At 43.8% G+C, this 19,254-nt stretch overlaps 1 protein-coding gene across 4 annotated transcripts in view; it reads right to left on the bottom strand.

Annotated features, from left to right (window-relative positions):
- The window catches only part of SLC9A7 (solute carrier family 9 member A7), a 79,784-nt gene that overhangs the window by 45,532 nt on the left and 14,998 nt on the right, over positions 1-19,254 (bottom strand). The gene's annotated exons all lie outside the window — the stretch shown is intronic.

Below are 19,254 nucleotides of genomic sequence, written 5' to 3'. Positions count from 1 at the left end.
GTTCTCATCTGACATTTTTGCCATCCCTTCCATCTTTTTAGCACCAGTGGTATCAACATGGTGCCCGAGCAGAATCTGCTGCCTCATTTGCATCCCACCTCAGCCCTAACCCCAGCACGCCTCGCTAGAGGTGGTTGATGAGCTCACATCCCCTCCTGGTCCACAAGGTGCCGTTGGACTTACTTCAGCTGAACAGCAGCAAATCCCCACCATGTGGGAAAATAGGACCCACTGACATCCACTGTACCCACTAACACCATGAGGGCTTGCTACAAGACCCCTTGGCATTAAAACAGCAAAAAGGTAAGGAGTAAAACCTTCTTCCAAAGGCTGATCTCACTTACATGATCAGAACCACAGTACATCCCATAAGACTGCTTTTACCTTAACCATTTTGCATGAATCTATTTATGCTGATTTCTGGCCATCCATTCCTCTCTGCAGGCTTTCTCAAAAGATACAACCTAAAGAGAAAATAGTAAGATTCTCAGACTGAGCCAGTAGGTTTTCCACAAAACCTATTAAAAAAAAGTGAAGTCTTGGTTTAGACATATGCAAAATAATCACCATAAAGCAACTCTTGGTGGCTTTTAAATCCCAAGGTGGAAAAACACCCTTTCACAAAAATACCAAGACCAAAAGGATCCTTTTCATTCACTTTACACTACTCTTGGGGCCGTTTCAGAAAATCGTCAGCAATATGCCCTCCAAGCTTTATCTTGCTTCTCATGACGTGATTTCCATCAAGACAATCACAAGGGGTTAACCACTTGTAAGCTGTTTGCTTCTAAAATCACTGAAGCTGCTATTAAGAGAAGAATTAACCGCATACCATATGTATGACAACCTGGCAACGTACACATTTGCGAAGAGGGACGTGAACACCTCCCACCTCCTGTGGAAGTGAAGGACAAGGGACTGGCTCACACCCACACAGGAGCAGCACAGCGGATGAGCAGGCCGGGAAAGCCGGCGCTGCTGCTCACCACACAAGTATACGAGGCTATACCATACACGAGGCTTCTTTAAATCATCAGCCACCTGACTTTGTAACTTTTCCATTCAGGTTTAAGCAAGACACAGCACCAGCTAATTCTGGCTTCACGTCACTTTCACTTCTCCAAATACACTCTTTTCTTAGACTCAAAATGCTTGACGGAATAACAGGAGTGCCAGTCACAGCAACGTGCGATGCCATATGAAACACTTTGTCTAGCCTACAGCTGCCATCCCGAACCACAAAAAAAGCACCTCGTTTAACAGCACCGTGGCTGTTAGGACTCCTGTGTCAGATAAATAGCTTAAAGTAACACAAAACTCCCCAAAACACCGGTTTGTGGGGATAACCGGTGACACCACCTTGCTGAGCTCATCCAGATCTGTCAATACCGCTCACAAGGAGAGCTGCTCTCAGAGAGCACTCGAGTCTTTGCAAAAAGCTGCCTATTTTTAAAATCATATGCTGGTACTACTGCTTTTAGGCAGCGTGGTTAAGAGATGGTTATTTGGACACTTGGAAAAAACACCTCTTGAAACTTTACTTTTTGTTTAGTTTAAGTACTTACTCCGAGGTTGGTTACCATATGAATTTGTGGGTCAACGGCTGTGCCTGTATGTGCACTTCACTAATACTCTCAGCACACAAGCTTGATCAGTCATTAACACACACAGACTGCAGATTTGCTTCACTGGAGGTAGTTCATGCGGGGCAATTCTTTGTAAGCTTCTGCTTTGCCTCCGCCAACCATGGTTATGGTGCAACCATCACGCACATACAGCCTGATGTTCAGGGAAGCCACCAGGACCAACAAATTGCCCCTGCTCGGAGCCAGCAGAACACAGTCCTGTTCTCTCGTCCTTTTCCAAGGGCTCAAGCTTCCTCGCTAACAGAAAACAGTCAAAGCCCAGGCTTGCCAGTGCCTTGCACTGCAGCTCCAAACCCCCAGCCAGAAGTTAACTTCCCCCTTAATCCCACTGACTGAGGTCTGCCAGTGCAGGAGCATCTTCAGCCCAACAGGTTACTTCCTATCCCCCAGAAGAAGGCACAGTTTTAATACACTAAAAAATTGAGTTCAGTTACACCCCACGGACACTAGATCTCCCCTGCACAATTTATGTCAAAAAAAAAAAAAAAGCCCCAGGGGTACTATAAATGAAGTTCCTTTCTTGCAGACATTGAAAATCCATGGTGCACTTAAAGAGAAGAGGTTTTATTTAATGTTTTGCCTTTTAAAATAAGTCATTAGCAGTTTGCAAGAGCTCCCACACACTCATCTTTCAGGTTGTTCATCAAGGTGGGGGAAAGGAACAGTAATCAATTGCAAACAAAAATTATAGTGTTGAAGCATGAGCACTGACTTCAGTCTAAAAAAAAAAAAAACAAAAAAAAAAAAAAACAAAAAAAAAAACCTAACAGTTCAAGCCCAAGTTGAAACTCTAAGGACACATTAGGAGAAAAGTGAGGTGATCTTCCAAACCAGTTGTGACTTCCATCCATAACAAACTTTGATCTTTTTTTTCTTTGCTTTACTCAAGCCTTCAGAAAAATAAAACAGGAAAAATATGTATATATTCTTCCTTTAGATGTCTGCTAATAATCACTTTTGAAACCTAAAAATGGTCCATTTTTAAGCCACAAAATTGCAACTTTTTTCCCCCCTGTAAGAGTTCTAGAAAACTGAACTGCTAACTCCCAAACCATGCCACTCAGAGCAGTGCTTTTTCAATTCAGCTAGGCAGCTTCCTACACACACACACGACTAATTCAAAAGGTGTTATGACATTTAGCATAGATTTCCTTGTTGAAATATGCCAGTGTAACAAGATTTTATTTTATTTTTGTTAATAATAAACGTGCACGACTTCCTGGAACTGAGACAAAACAACTTACTGGCTGAGGATTTGCAGAAAGATGGAAGATGGATCCTTTGCTTAAGCAGCCCAAAATCAGAAAGGGCAGCTGTTCCAAAGTCAACCTTGAGCTTGCAGATTTGGGATACGAGGTGCTATATAAACCATTCTTTCTGCAAAGAGCTTAAGACGTGAATACAGCAAAAGTATGGAGCCACAACATTGATTATTATTGGTTTAGCCTCCAGACACGGTGCTACAAGCACACCTCGGTATTTAAGGAAGGTTGGAAAGAGCTTCAACAAAGTCACGAGGCAATTTTTAAAGAACTGCTCCCATCCCTGAGATTCCTGGGTATCAGGTTTATAAAATATTAAGGCCCAACAAATTGCAGAGATGCCAACAAGACTTAAGACTAGCCTGAAGGCATATCCTTATTAATGCCTATGATTTAAATCAAATTTGCTTTAAAAACTTAAGTAAAAACCTCCATGTCTTCTTTTAGTTAAAGGGGATTTTTAAAAAAAGTCCAGACAGAGTAAAAAGTGACAGCAGACAGAAGAGACCATTGCAGCTGTTAAGACATCTAATTTTTCTATTACACTGGAAAAACTTTGAGCTAGTTTATCAATCAGCATCTCCAAGGAGGCTTCCATCATGGTTTAGTCACTGGTTATGAAATATTAATAGCAGAAATGGTATCTACTTAGGCTACCACAGCACAAAAGCTCATGGGATGCCACTAGAGCCACAGATCTTGGAGCAGAGAGAGCACGGTGACAGCTCAGAGAGGGATGAAAGAGCAGACTGCCATGAGCCGTGGAAGCTGAGACAAAAGCAGCCACCAAAATGCAAAGAAGCTGCAACCAAAACTGCACGGAGCTGAACTTCCCTACTTGTGTCTGCCCTCCTCTACAATTGCTGTAACTTTATCTCGACTCCAACAGCATGCTTTTGTGTGAGGCACTCAGCGTTTCCTACTCTGCGTGTGCTGGGCAACAACCTGCATTTTAGTTTGCTTTGGAGAATCTCCCCTTTGCTCCCAGAGCAGGCAGAACACAAGAACATTGCACTGAGACAGCTTAAAAATGACACCCAGCCTCCATCTCACTCACGTCTCCTGGGATTTACTCTAAGATCAGACAGGTTACAACTCACAGGAGGCTGCTGCACACTTGGCCCACATCCTATTTGGTAAAGTTTGGAAAGGAAATCCCCAGAAGGTGGGCCTTTTTCTAGGAGTGACAAAGCCTGACAATGAAATCACACTGTCTGCAGGGCTGGATTCAAGGCTTGTGCCCCAGAGGCTCCGGGTGATGCTGACAGCCACAAGGGACTTCCCACAAGGGGCATGACTTCACATTCCTACACCAGTAAGCATTTAGAGATCTGCTTGCAAGAGTACTGGGCTTTCCAAGCTTCACTGATACAGAAAAGCATATCTGGGATCATGCTGAGGAAAAAGTCCCTGTCATAGGTATTGTAAGAGGTTCAGCGAATGCTCTTGATCTTGCTCCTTGTCACGGTTCCCTACCAGGGAGATGGAGTAACAGCACTCCCCCGCAAAAACATCACAAGATTTAACAGTTGGCTTGGTCAATCCCCAGCATTTGGATTCCCAAAGAACAGGAGAAGGAGTGAGGAAAGCTTCGGGAAGGATATGTGACATGATGAGACTTCCAGATACCACTTCCAAGCTCTTTCCTTGAAGCTAAGAAGAGATGACGGTGCAAGCAAGACAGACCTTTCAAGATGCAGAGGTTTGCTGTTCTGGGAGCCCTCTCTCTCACACATGTAGGAATTCATCTTCACTGCTGCTAGAAGCACAGTTTCCTAAGCCCAAGGTGAAACACAACCTGACTAGCATGGTTAGGAGCTGACACATGAGCTAGGTACGCTGACAGGCACATGATGTCTTTCCTTAGGACTGATACATGCAGAGCACAGGTTTGCCCAGAACATGTTTTGAATGTGATGATCACAGCTTTTGCAGTTTCCAAAGACCTGGTGAAATACCCCCCGAGTCCAGGTGACCAGGGTACAGCAGCATTGGACATCATAGATTGATTTTCTGTGCCAGAAGTAGTATGGAGGCCAGTTTGTACAGATGTACTTCTATACAGGCAAGTTCTTCACTGTGACCTATCAAAATTATCAGAGTAACATGAAAAAAAGTATCTGACATGAATATAACAACACAAATCAAGCCGACAGATAACAGCTGAGCAACTACAAATCAAGCCGACACATAACAGCTGAGCAACTAGTGTCTACAGAAACACAAACATTCAATTAGCAACTTCTAACAACAATAATGATATGATAATAATGATGCCAGGAAATGCAGTAGTATGAATTCACTCCCAGTCAGGGAACACACATGCATTAGCAGAGATCTGCAAAAAAGCACATCACTGTGAGCTCAAGGCCACTACTGGTGAAGCTCCTGAAGATGACAACTGCATGCAAAACAACTCCACCAGAAGTCTGAATGGCAGCAATATTCAAAATGCACATTTAAATATAGTGTTCTCATCAATGGAACAAATCTTTCCCCTCTAACTTCCTTCCTCCAACTACATATCTCAGTTAGTGACCATTTTCAAGCTCTTAGTTTGCTGTTCAAAAACTCTTTATGCAAGACTTGCTGTTAGTAACAAGCTGTCACTAGCAACACACTACTGAAGAACGGCTATGTCTAACCATAGATGTCTCCAAAAAGCCTGAGATTTGCCTGTTGACCCAACCTGAAGTGCCAGATTCTACAGTGAAAACAAACCCACAAAACAAAGAAAAAAAAAAACAAAAAACACCACATTGTTCAGATCAGAATATTAACTCTGTGTGCAGTAAATAAGACCAACATCAGCAGGAGTGGTGTATTTTGTTTGTGCAGTTCCCAGGTCAACTGGTAGTGATGGAATTGGAAGCCCAGGTGATGAAGACAAGTCTGCTCTGACCTGCACAGTCTACCTGCAAACACAGAGGATGTTTCAGCCTTCTGAATCAACTCAGATCTTAACCAAGATGGTTAGATTTCCCTTCTTCAGTGTTCCTGGTTTAACATAACACAGCATCCCATGCTGAAATGCAGGTAGCTTTTTGATACGACCTGTCTGGTAGGACATGCACAGCTAACAATGGAAGGCAGAATTAATATCTAAAGTTGCAAGCTTTTCCTGAGAAATAAGCAAAATCAAGTCGTACTTGAGATATACACTGGTACATCACATGCTGCCTCAGAACACATTCCCTCTGAGTAATCTTTCATGCTTTTAGTAAAACCTGTATGCTACCCAAAGTGAATGTTTTTTGCCAGCCCAAATACATCACAATATACTGCCCAACAACCAAATGCCCAGACAATCCATCCATTCATAACCACTGGAGTTCATCATTCCTACTTGCTCTTCATCCCTCACAGATGCAGTAACCCTTATGAATGCAGGCTTTCTTTAGATTGCAAAGAACAGCAGCGGGGCCATAATGAAAATCCATCCAAAGAAAATTCAGGCTTTCAAAGCATCCACTGAAGACTTGCTGATCTGCACGACGATCAGCCAAAAAAGGTACATGCTCTCCAACAAAACAGGAAAATTGTGGAAATTAAGTCAAAGGGGCTTTACAAAGCGCTAGACCGTTCAGATGTTATACATCAAAAGCTGCAATACGCTTCTGTATAAACAAAGTTGCTGCACATCCTCCATCCCAAATACACAAAGAGATGGCCTTTCCCTTGGTACACCTTGGTACACCTTGGTACCTAGGGATCAATAACTCACAGAAACAAGGAATGACAAAAAAATCGAACGAGGTCACTGGTGTGCAGAAGTTACAGGGCACTGCAGAGCATCCTCTTGCTTCTGTGCAGCCAGCAAACTCGTATCAGCTCCTGACACTGCTGTGTTCTGAAGCCGTGACATTAAAGTAGCTCTTCAGAGAAAAAACTCTGCTGCAATGCCTATTCATGCCAAGGAACTCAAGAGAATTACTGCTTTAGTGAGCCTTCACTCTGTGGCAGGCATACCAGCTGTTACAGTACTCTTGCTACAACAATGTGAATAAAAAAATTGCCTCTCAAATTCTAAGAACAGATCGCACAGTAGACCAGTAAATACACCGGATTTTTTTTGCAAAGGTCTTAACGAGACTGTATCAACTTAAGCATGAAAACTTGTTATGAAATGTGAAATGGTTAAGCAGCAATAAATAGAAGATCACGTTGGAGAACTGCTCCTTAAAGGAAGGCGTTACCTGGCGGCTAGTATAAAGGATCAGTTTTCAGATCAGAGCTAATTATCATAAAGAAGCAATTGGACTAATTAGTCCAATTTATTTATTGGGCCATAACAATTATTTATGTTAGAAGAAAACATTTCAGAGGCAAGAGCAGAACTTTGAAGAGGAATACAGTATTGTCATTGTCAGACTCCACTGGATTGTTCTAATAGCAAAACCAGTTGCTCATACCAAATGCTGACAGACTGCACTGCAAGAACATTGGGAAACCATCATCAGACTGCAATCAGACACGTTTTAGACCACAAATGTAACAGTAAAAAAAACAGCAGGTATTATGACTGAGTGTCTAAAACCCACACATTCAGAAACCAGCACAATGACTGGGCACTACTGAAGAGCTTGCTTTGAGCACTAGGCTCAGCTATAGTTATTCTCTGAGCAAAAGACCTTTTTTTTCCTCAGCAGGCTAAGGAAAAGAACATGAAATATGACTGAAAGTTAACAAGGTGTGCCAAATTTCTCCCATCACAATGGTAACTGAAATCTTGCATTGAACTAAACAGAAATAAAGAGATCTGAGCAGATCTTATGAATAACATATGGATACTAACTTTAAGCTCATCTAGGTTTAAGCTGATAAGTAGAAGTAGCCCAGCCATTCTTTTGTTCTCTGCTATCACACCACCCCTTCAGGTGTGCTAGGTGTGCCAAGCAGGACTGGAGTATGCAGTAGATAGGAGTGGTGTTAACAGGTGATTAAAAAATTTTTAATATAGTTCTGTTTCTTTAGTCAATGTTGACTTTTTTTCTGGTTGTCATTAGAAAATAAAATACTGCCTCCACATTGGAAACGGTGTGCATACTACACTAAATCAAATGTGAAGAAAATAAGGTCACCAATTTAGTGAAGTCTCAGAAAACTGTTTCTGTGTTCGGATACACAGTATTACCCAAGAACAGGCTATTCCGGCAAGCAAGTAATTCAGCTCTGTGGCATGCACGTAGTATGTGGGCACACGCACGTGGGTCAGGAATGCGGCCAGTTCACGAATCTCAGTGTCTGGAAAACATGATGCAGATATTGCATAATTTGGATCCTGGCACTTGCCATCACTGCAAAATCTGCCCATTCTTGTTCTTAATATTACCCTTTTATTCCACAACTAAGGGTCCTGAAGGTCTCAGCAGATCAGATCCACTAAAAACCTATTTTTATTCAGTTCTTTATAATCTATCTGGAATTAAGCCAAGTTGGGTTCATTTCCTCACTCTCCATTTCAATAAAATTCCATAACATAACCTTGGTAGTAAAGAATAGTAAGCTGTGCACTTAAGTAGCTTGCAGGTGAAGACAGGAATAAATAATTTCAGCAATGCTCAGGGAACAGGCTTGCATGACAGACAAGATGGTGGCAGCAGGGGGAAGAAGTTATTTCAGTCATTTGGGGCTTGAGCCAGTTACCTGTTCTCAAGAAAGAAGAAGAGCAAAAATTTTTAGTTCTGACTGAAAAAAAACGGGCCTGGTATATGAAGAGGAATACAAGTAGCCAGCATTAAGATATGCTACTGGATGCTGCTTGGGTAAGAAGCAGGGAAGAGACAAGGAAAGAGTTTAAGGTGATTCACACAAAAAGCTGTAGGACAGAATGAAGATAGTCCAACCTTCCAGGAGAGCTGAACAGGACCAAAACCAATAGGCAAACCCAGAGGAGCCATTGCAGAGCAATATTTATCTGTATCCATATCAGCACCTCTTGTATGACAAAAGGAAGGGAAAGGCAGACAGGACACTACCAAAATCCATATGGACATTATTCTTCAATTATTATTCATTATGTGACTCCCTGTTTTTTCTTGGAGCTGTGGTAGAGGTAGAACCTAATGCTGAAAAATAGCTTGTAGTCTGGTGACTTTGGGCAGCGAGGGTGGCAAACCAAACACTTCAGATGTGTTTTGTTCCCCCCCCCAGTGTGTTTTTTGTTTGTTTTATAAAAAGAACATAGCTGTAAGTTTAAGAACTACTGAAAAAATGAGGCCCTGATCCAGGGCCTTAACTTCAACAAGCTTGGGTGAACATGTTAATAGATACAGAGCAGATTGCATTTGGACTTCCTGCCTTGACTTTCCAGTCTATAGCATAGGGCCGCAGTCAACAGCTAATGAAAAGTTTTCTCCATCCCTAATTATGGTTGACAAAACACATATTGCATCAGGTGCTTCTGATGTCAGATAAGAGGCTTAGGTATTTGTGTTTGAAGTACAGAGAACTATAACTGTCCTACGTTTTACATTTTGGAAAAGATCCCAGAACCATTAGGATTTGAAACTGAAAATGTTGAAATAAATACAATCAAATATTTGCCAGCAATAGCAATAAACTCTTTTTTTATAGTTCTCTGAAGCTAATATATGGGAAAGGCAAGTAAGAAATCAACATATTAAGTACCAGGTATCACCAAGTTATCCAAGTTATTTTTTCTCTGTTTCATGCACACATGTAAAAACTGAGTATGCTGTAATTATATTTAGTTAGGGCAGCTTAACAAGCATTCTCAATAGAAAACCACTCACCAGCTTCAGTTACGTTGTGCTGAGGAAAAGATTAATTTAGTGTTCATGAAGCTCTGTAAAAAATCATTAGGAGGATGGTCACCCACTGGACTTCTGGAAACCCAAGTAATCTGCGTGTTCTGAACAGACTCCTCAGAGAGGGAGGGATTTGGGAGCAGCAAAGGCCCTGACAACTTAAGTCCAAACTTCAGAGAAAAATTAAAGCTGGTATGGAAACAGAATCTTCCCATTTAAGCTCCTTAAGTCTGAAGAATACGTCTGGGACTAAGCACATAAACACACTGCACTAACATAGATTAATGTGGTTTGAGGGGTTTCAAGGTTAAAAGTATTTAGAGATAAAAATCAACTTCATGAAGTATTTGCCAAGTTACATACACTGCTGTGCAGAGATGAAAAACGGTAATGGTCAAGCTAAAATATTGCAGCAATACTCAGTTACCCACATGAAAGTCTATTCCAGAGTTAAGGCTAATTCACTTACACCATCACGTCTGCCAGATACTCTCCTCCTTCAGAATACTCCCACTACACAGTGCGAATAAGGTCCCTGCAAGATTCCCAGTAGCTGCAGCAAAGCTGTGCCTTCCATGCTGTGCCACACTCATGCCTCGAGGCTTTGTGCTCTGGCAGTCAAGCGAAACCAGCACAAGTGCCTGCTTCCACCCTGCGGGGCACATCCCTCCTGACCAGCCAAGGAGCTCTTTACTTTTGCCAGTTCAAACTCCATTAAGTCCAACTTCTAAAGACTACTTAGAGTCACTTAAATAGCAAAGCTAAGAGCTGGCTGGAGTAAGTTAGTATTTCAGGCCAAGAATAACAAGTTCAAATACAGTATCCACTAGCAAATGTAAATATAGCATGAATTTTATTCCCTGTTTCTCAGCCACACACAGACAAGCAGGTACCTAACTAAGTCTTTGATTACTGCTGTTATACAAAACAAAGCCAACCAGATCATTTTCAAACATGTCCTGATGAAGCCTCTACAAGTAACACTTCTCCAAACATCTATATACTTTTAAAAATACTTAACAGTACAGAATAGTTTGCAATTCACCTGCAGAAACAACCAGATCCTGAGACTGCAATCACAGCTGTTATTTTTTTTTATTATTACTTTGGGGTTCTTCCTTGGTATTCAGGTAATGCAAGGACATGACCTGCAGCGTCAGCAACGTTCTGGAAGGAGGAAGTATTCAGCTCTGTAGTAGAAGACTTGTATGTGCAGCCAAGTCCGCAAAGCAAGTTCTCCAGCCACAGAAAAGGGTGGATGCCGGGGCTGAATCCTATCAGTTTGCTCATGAAGAGGGCAAGTTAAGGAGGAACATTCACATTGCCTCATGGAGGAGGGTAAGGAAACGATTCCCAGGAGAGAGACCAGTACCCAGCCAGCAAGCACAGTGAAGACTGGCATGAAGGGAAGAACAAATAGGAAGGATCATGCAGCAGTAAAACAGCTGAGATGTATATGACACTAAATGCAGGTCCCCTTTCACTACTGAAAGGCTTGATTATAAAGTGCTAAGAAGTGGGGGGAGTAACAATTCTCTCTCCAAATTAGCATGAAAAGAGGTAATATCCATCTTAATGGATTTAAAGAATACAAATCAAAAGCTAGCCATACCCTTGCAGGACACTACTTTTATTAAATCTCACACGGGCAGGGCAGGACATCCAGCTGCACAGGACACTGACCACAGGTAGCCACCGATGTTAGGAGTCACAGGTGCACACACCAGACAGTCACACACTGCCAGCATGCTGAAGACTGTCATCTCATGCACAGACAAGTGCACTTCTCATGCACTTTGGGACACACACTGTGCTCTTTTGTTTCTACACTTTTTGTTTTTATTTTTATTGTTAAGAATAGTCCACCCACCTTCATAAGGAAAGAGCAGAAGTACAACTAAAGAAACTAATGAGGAGATTTATTTTTTTTTAAGTGGGTTTTGCTGTTTTTTTAAAAAGCAAAAAGACAGCTATGGAGAGGCCTGGCATTCAGAATAAGCATGCCACTTCAAACATTCCCTCAAAGCCAGCACATGAAGGTCCACCAGCTCCTCAGCCCTGCTGTTCAGGCTGCTGCCTCCAAGGGGCTTATGAGGTAGCAGAGGAGGAACCGGCAATACAGGCCCTGCACCAGCTCAAAGCCCATCGGGTATTTCAGCAGTCCCCAGCTGCCATTAAAACACTTGCTCCAGAGCTCTTTCAACAGGGGACACTTCACAAAACCTGTGAGCAGTGACAGCGGCAGGCAGGGAGAAGCAGTGCAGGCTGCAGCAGGGCTTCCCCGTGCACCCCTCACGTGGGGCAGCCATGTCGGACCCACGGGGCCCTGCCAGGCCAGATCCACCGGTCTTCCTCCATGCGCTGCTCACATGCACAGCTGTATCAAGAGGAATTTGGAACTTAAACCCAGCCTTTGAAACCGAATGTGAAATGCCGAAGCCAGGAAGAAAGCACACCCCTCCCTCGGCCAGGAGCACAGTTCACCTTCCTCCGCGCTAATTGAAGGGGAGCCTCCAACTCTCTCTCCCTGATAAAAAACAACTCCCTCGCCATAGCTTTCAGGGGCCTTTAGGCACTTCTAAACTAAAGTGAATTGTCTGATTTCAGGGCATGATAAAAAGCAGTGTGTATATATATATATATATATATTTTTTTTTATCATTTCCCTATTATTCCTTCACACTCGGTTAATTGCAGGCTGAAGTGCTTTTTAATAGAGGAAAAAAAAACAGTACTTTTGAGCTAAATTACCCATCTTCAGTAGACACAGAAGAGATCTGATCTGCTGAGTACAACTGTGTATTTTTACAGCACGAGTAAAAGTGTTCAAGATAAATACCCTTCTAAAAAATAATTGCTTGTATCACATTCCTTTCAATATAGATACCACTTAGTCTAAAGCAGGGGGAGAAAGGCTACATTCAATCTTAAATGGGCTTGGAGTATTAACCCTAAATCACAAGTAAGAACACTCTAAAACACTTTTAAAATAAATAAATAAATAAATCTGCAAGCTGCTGTTTCTGGCTGTCAGAGTGAAAGTAACAGCTCTGAGTGAGATACTGAGGCCGTCTCCTCGACACGCAGGAACAGTTCAGCAGTTCAGTGCAGGACTGCAAGGAAAGCACATCCATGGCACACAGCAAGCTTTAAAGGCTAGACAGGAACTGCAACATCTGCAGGAAGTATCCTATTGTAGACCACAACTCTGAGTCTTACTTATTTGTGTTATTATTTTGGACAGCTGACTTGCAGTTCCTGCTTCAGATTTCTGATTCCTAAATCATCTCTTGCAGGTGATGGATACTACCACCTCTATCTAAATAAGAGAGATGCTTAGTTGCTCAGATAGTAGGGTTGGGGTGGAAATATCTCCCTATCAGAATGGACGGAAAGGCTTCACACACTCTAAGATGTCTTGAACTGCTCCACAGAATAGGTTTGGAAGGGAAAGCCAACGTCCAGTAGGAGGGAAGGGGTAAAAAGACTTACTATGCATCCATAATGCAAGGTTTGTGGTGACACAAGCAGGAACAGAACTAGCTGAATGAAGACACTCTTCTGTCAGAGGGACTCGAGCCTTCCCATGGCTGCTCCCTGAGCCATCTCTGTACGCCGCAGGAATCTATCACAGCTTGGAGGCAAAGCCAGGCACCCCTGAGAAGTGAGAGCTCGGGCCCTATCGAATCAGAGGCGAGGTGTCAGCTCGTTTCCAGTTGCACCAGCTCTGCCAACAGCAGAAGCTGGGAGCACACGGAGCAGAAGCCTTCAGTTCCCACCTCTGTCAGTGAGCCTGACACACAGTCACTTAGGAAGGAGTTTTGTAGGTCACACTCCTGTACTCAAATGCTGCCCAGGACTGGCTGTACAAATGAACCCAAAACACTTCTGAAAGAACCCTGCTGTGCACCTAATTGCTTTACATGACAGTGACTTCAGTGTTATGTTGCTCTGGTTTTTCTTTAGCGCTAAAGGTGAGAAAGAAGTGTAAGAGACACTGCAATAGAGTCCACGACTAAAATGACTTCAATCCAGCACAATATTAAAAAAAATAAAAATCAGGAAAAACAATGTCAAAATTGTTCATTCTATTTTGAATAAGATATAAGCTAATATGATATTGCAAAATGCAGAAGTGGGCTTATGATGGTTGCTACATAGATTTTTAATAGCATGGCCTAGGAAATACTTCCTATTATCTTTTTGTTATCCATAAAGCAAAAACCCAACTTAACAATGAGAAAGGAGACAGCTGAAAACCCAGACCTATTCTGTCCTATTCACCTTCTCCCAAAAACATGCACTCCAATTCCTAAGCAGAGCAGCACTGAGGTGGGGATACCATCAGCACCCAAGAAGCACTCTGGGGTATCCCTGTAGGACTTGACAGCTTTTATACAACATCCCCTCAGCATCCCCTTTTCAGTCTTATCTGCAATAAGGACTGAAGCTACTGGAATAGCTGCAGGCACTTTGATTCTACAGGGAACTCAGCCCTTGTATTGTTTTAAGGAGATTCCTTGGAGGATTTGTTGAGAATCATTTCTGTTGCAAGGTGGCAAAAAATTGAAAACAGTTACAAAAAATCTACTGAAATGGATTAATGAAAATCTCAGGCTAGGTAACCTGTAACATGCTGTAGAGAATATCACTGTCAGGTAACAAAGCTGTGCACTAGACATAGTGTTACCCGCCCTCAGTTCAGCACGCTCTTACCAAGAAGACCATTCACTGTACAGACACACATGAGCACACGACAAGCATGTGTGTGAGCTCTGCAGCATTACTAGCACTTGTTTACAGCAACTTTCTAATTCAGATGAGAGTTAAAAGTATATGCAGAGGGAACGCTTTCCCTCCTACCACAGCAGTTTGATGTTGTAGAGCAGCACTAGCTGTAGAAGCCAGTTACATTACCAAAGGGCTGCACAGACAGAGGAAATCCAGGGTTGTCGTTTCTCTCCTCATAAATCTGGGGTTCTCATTTCTCTCCTCTCCTATGAGTGACTAGGAGGGTATTTTGACACTGATTTGATAGAACATCGAGAAGCTAATATAAATTAGTTCATTTTTGTTAATGTTAATTGCTGTTGAAAACACTTAAGAAAACAAAGCCCCAAAAACCCACTGTCCTGAAATCTCTCTCTAGATAAAGACTTTTAAAACTATGTAGTCAGAGCCCAGAGAGTAAGCTTAGAAACAAGATTTGCAGTACAGCTGAAGTGTCCAGAGCACCCAAAGGATGGAGCAAGACTCATTTTGAAAGTTTGCAACTCAGTGATTTAAAAAGAACATGCAGGCTGCCAAAGAAAAGATAATGCTCTTGAAATTGAGTGCTTGGAGTTATGCTCCTAAATCTAATACTAAAACGTTCACATAAAAGTGGTTTATTAAACATCAACACTGCCATTACTTTGACAGCCACAGAGATGCATTAGGTCCTCTCTTGCATGTCTCCAGCCTAGAACTGTAACAGATAACACTGCAGCGAGACGAGACAAGGACAGACTTTCTGTATTTACTCTCCAGATAAAAGAACCTCATCTAAAACTGAGTATTTCAGAACAAATGTGGTATTTTTTATCCTGAACATTTACCTTGCCTCTCATTTCTGATTTGCAAAGGGTAACAGAAGTTTCCTGTGACTCCTTCGACATTGTTTTTCTTAGTACTCCAGTCCAGTTTGGCTTTCCTTTTTGCCTGCAGGGAGTGCAGCTTTGAACAGAAGAGTCTAACAAATGATCTCGCTGCCTAGGCTTGCTCCCGACGTCACACGAGGCCAGACTTGGATGGAATTGTTGGGGTAGCATGTGACCTTTGGGAGTAACATGGCTGATAACGGAGAGCGGCACACAACAAAAGCAGCAGTGGTGAAAACCAGGGCAGGCAGCCAGCCTGCGGCGCCAAGACGTGCAGCCCACAGGTGGCTCTGGACCCGCTCTGCAGTCAGGGAGGCCCTGGCTACAGCTGGGACCCGTGCTGATGTGCAGGTGGCCAGCTGCCCCAGTTGTCACTCCAGGAATGGGACAGGCGAGTCGCCTGACGGCAGTGATACTGCTGCATCTGCTGGGGCACCTCCACGCACCAGGACACGTGCGTTCAGGAGCAGAAAGCAAAGGAGCCACCTCCTGTCAGCAGGCTCTTCCCCAAGCTCTCCTCCGGCAACCTGCATATCCCTAAAGCCCAGGAGGGCTCCCAGGAGGAGCCAAGGCTGCTGCCCCATAGGGCAGCCCCATGCCACTAAGCCCCTTCAGGAAGGGCACAGCTCTGGGCACTGTGCCCTCGGGACTCAAGAGGCAGAACACAAGCGTCACGGCCACCACCACAAGTTGGCATGCGCCTCATTTCCTTCATTGCTCTCTATCTGCTTTTTTTCCCACTCCTCCTCCCTCTAATTGCTCCATAATGACTCGCATTAGTAATACTATTGGTGGAGCAGCTGCAGAAGAGCAGCACTCCCTGTTAAAGTCTGAAGACCAGGCTTCAATCGCATTCACAAGCCAAGTGCCTCTTCTGGAACAACCTGGGCATAATCACCGTGCAGTGCCATGGTGCAGAACTGCACCTGAACCTGCAGCTCTAGGTGCAAAGTATCTTAAGACATCCGAAAAAGACCCCTTTCCCTTTCACATACACAGCTGTCAGAGCTAGCACGTGCACCTGAGCTCTGTGACTTTCATATTGAACAACAGACAGGAAAGCAGCAACCGTCTCTGAAGAGATGGTGATGGCACAGGGAATAAGAAACACGGCAAGACCCCGTTATGATCGCAATGACTTCTGAACCAAAGCAGCTCTCATGGTGAAGTTACATAATGCCCTGCAAATCTGGACAGGGCAGCAGCCTTTGTTCTGCTGAGGACCAGGTAACCGTTAGACTACCACCCTGAAACTGACCAGCATGACAGGTTCCTCCAACTCAACAGAAAACATGCTACTCAAAGCCCAGAAGAAATGCAAACTTCAGCAGCACCAGCAGTATTTGGGCCACAGGTCCTTTGAGCTGGATAAAGCGCATGCTCTCTGTATCAGAAATGCGACCAGATCAGCAGCCAAAACACCACGAAAGCAGAACAGGATGTGCTTGTAGCCGGGTTCTGAGAAAAGATAAGTGAGAAGTGCTGGTTAAAGGTCTGGCTGCAGGCAGCATCTTCCCTCACCGCCCACCATCTCAAGCCCCTGTCATGCCACCTGATTCCTGCTGTGCTCGAGGAAAGAGGTCGGATGGCACGCTACTGTGCGGCTAGACCAGAAATAAGAAAAGCTCCATCCCCTCTTCCTAAAGAAAGAAAGAAGCAAGCAACCATCAGGACCTCCAGTTCTAACTACCTCAAACGCATCATGCTGCCGGGTTTTCATCTACTGCAATCACCCAAAGATTCAGTCACTGAAACCAACCATTTCAGAGGGCTTTTAGGTGCAACAAGACCAGTTTTTCTAGGTCATTGTCTCCACGAGAAAAAGTAATCGGCATTTAACTGCCAGCCTACTTTTCTCCTGTACATGAAAGCCATTTACTCACCACTAAAAGCCCCCGTTAAAGAAATGGAATGCAAATGGTACAGGAGCTGTCGACTTGAGCTTAAAACCCTGTGAAAGTTACCTACATCAATACCATACTAATCAGTACGTCTTCAAGAGCACCCAGGCACCTGATATCATAATCAGAACTGCTTCATGCCAGATGCTTCTGGTTTCAGGACTACAAACTCTTCAGTTGAAATATTGCCACGCAATTTTGTATTTAAGTCAAACATCTAACGTGTTTTAAGCATACATACAGTTTGAGATGTGTGCATTTCTCAGATCCCAAGTTATCAGCAAAGCATAAACGTTTGTCAGCTTAACCACTGTCCGTTAAATAACAAAAAGAAAGAAGAGGGAAAAACTCCCCTTTGAAGAATAAAGCTTGGTTATCAGAAGTGCCACAGACAGTTACTATGACACTTACTATGCTTTTTTCTTTGCTCTAAAGGAAGTCTACAAAACATTTAAATGAAGCCAGGCCTCAGCAGAGCTTCACTGGCATCGAAGGCTAACAGCGTATAACAGAACTGCACTTGCTGAACACGTTTCCTCAGACATTTGCCATGACATGGCAAGAGTCAGTTTGCTTGGGAGGTAGGACAGTATGTTTTGGGGTACCAGAGGGGTTCACTGAGATGTTTCCCCAAGATATTCACCATCTATGTAAACAAAAAAGAATTAAATGAGAGAGTGCCAAGAACATGCGGCAGTTTGAGCCAGTCATTACTTCGGCAGTGTTGCCTATGGTGCAGAAAGGGCCATAGCATAATACCTTTTCTAACACATAATTTCAGCATTTGTACATCAAATTAGGAATCTAGCACCCATTTCATGGATCAGCAACTGGAAGCTATTGTAAACTAATTTGAGTTTAATGAGAGGCAGAAGTTCTGTGGGTGAACAATTTCTTGTTGCCATCACAGCTCATCAAAATGCAAACGCCCTTGATGCCCTATTATTTGTATTGCATACATTAGCACGCCCGTGCACGCAGAATTTCTACCATACAGTCAAACATCCGGATCGCTGTGATGGCCTTAAAACAGTTTCTGAAGGTGACAACACCAGGGTGATATTTAAACAACGTCCTCAATACAACCTTACTCTGTCACTTCCAATCAGCATTCGTACAATTAATCTACCACCTCCCAGGCACTATTCAACTGTTAAGGATTATTATACTCGTGCACAATTTAGTTATATGCCCAATCTTTAACTTGTCAGTTTTCAACAGCAAGGATATGTGAAATACACAGCAATGCAGCAAAGATATCAGTGACTAAGAGCAAATTGGGGTGGTTTAAGAGATGCTTCAGCAGAGGAAAATTCCACTGCTTTGCAAGCAATCACGTACATCTTGAGAGCAGTAGTACTCATCGGGGAGGAAACCATTCCCCGCTCGCCCCCCGGCGTGCTGAATTTCTCATCCGTGGTATCCCCACCGCTACCGGGCAGGTGTTTCGCACTGCTCAGCGGGAACGCTAACTAACGAACGAGGAGAAGGGCCGCCGGCACTACGGCAGGATCCAACCACGGGTGGACAAATCTGTTTCTAAATGGATGACTGCTTCTCCTCGGGACTGTTACGTTCCCTGTAGCAAACCGCGCACGAAACCCAATTGCATAAGTTCGCAGCAGAGCGCTGCGCCCCAGCACGGGCTCACCTGCAGCCCTCTGCACCAGTCGTTAATGGAAACGGCTCAGAGCCCGGCTTATCTGAATCATCAGCGCCACAGAAAGCGGGTGGGAACACATGCTCTGGGCAGGTACTTATTTTCACTTTCCTGGCGCTCGCTGGGGGCTGGAGAGGACAAAGGCACCCCAGTACAGTGCTCGTTGAGCCAAGGGGGTTTAAGATGAGCTGTGGGAGCTTCCCAGGCTACCTGGTTTCGCGGCGATGAGTTAGTGACCAGCAAGCTCCAGCTGCCCACGGCAGAAGAGCACCGTGCTGGCAGCCGGCTAGCAAAACCAGCAGCACCAGAGTTGCACCGCAGCCCATTTCACACAGCGCGGCGAGGGCGCTTGGCCAAACAACGGCGGCGATGACCC

The sequence above is a fragment of the Oxyura jamaicensis genome, chromosome 1 (genome assembly GCF_011077185.1).
Source record: "Oxyura jamaicensis isolate SHBP4307 breed ruddy duck chromosome 1, BPBGC_Ojam_1.0, whole genome shotgun sequence".
Lineage (NCBI taxonomy): Eukaryota > Metazoa > Chordata > Aves > Anseriformes > Anatidae > Oxyura > Oxyura jamaicensis.
Note: the sequence above shows the minus strand (reverse complement) of the source record. Positions and strands in the feature narration are given on the sequence as shown.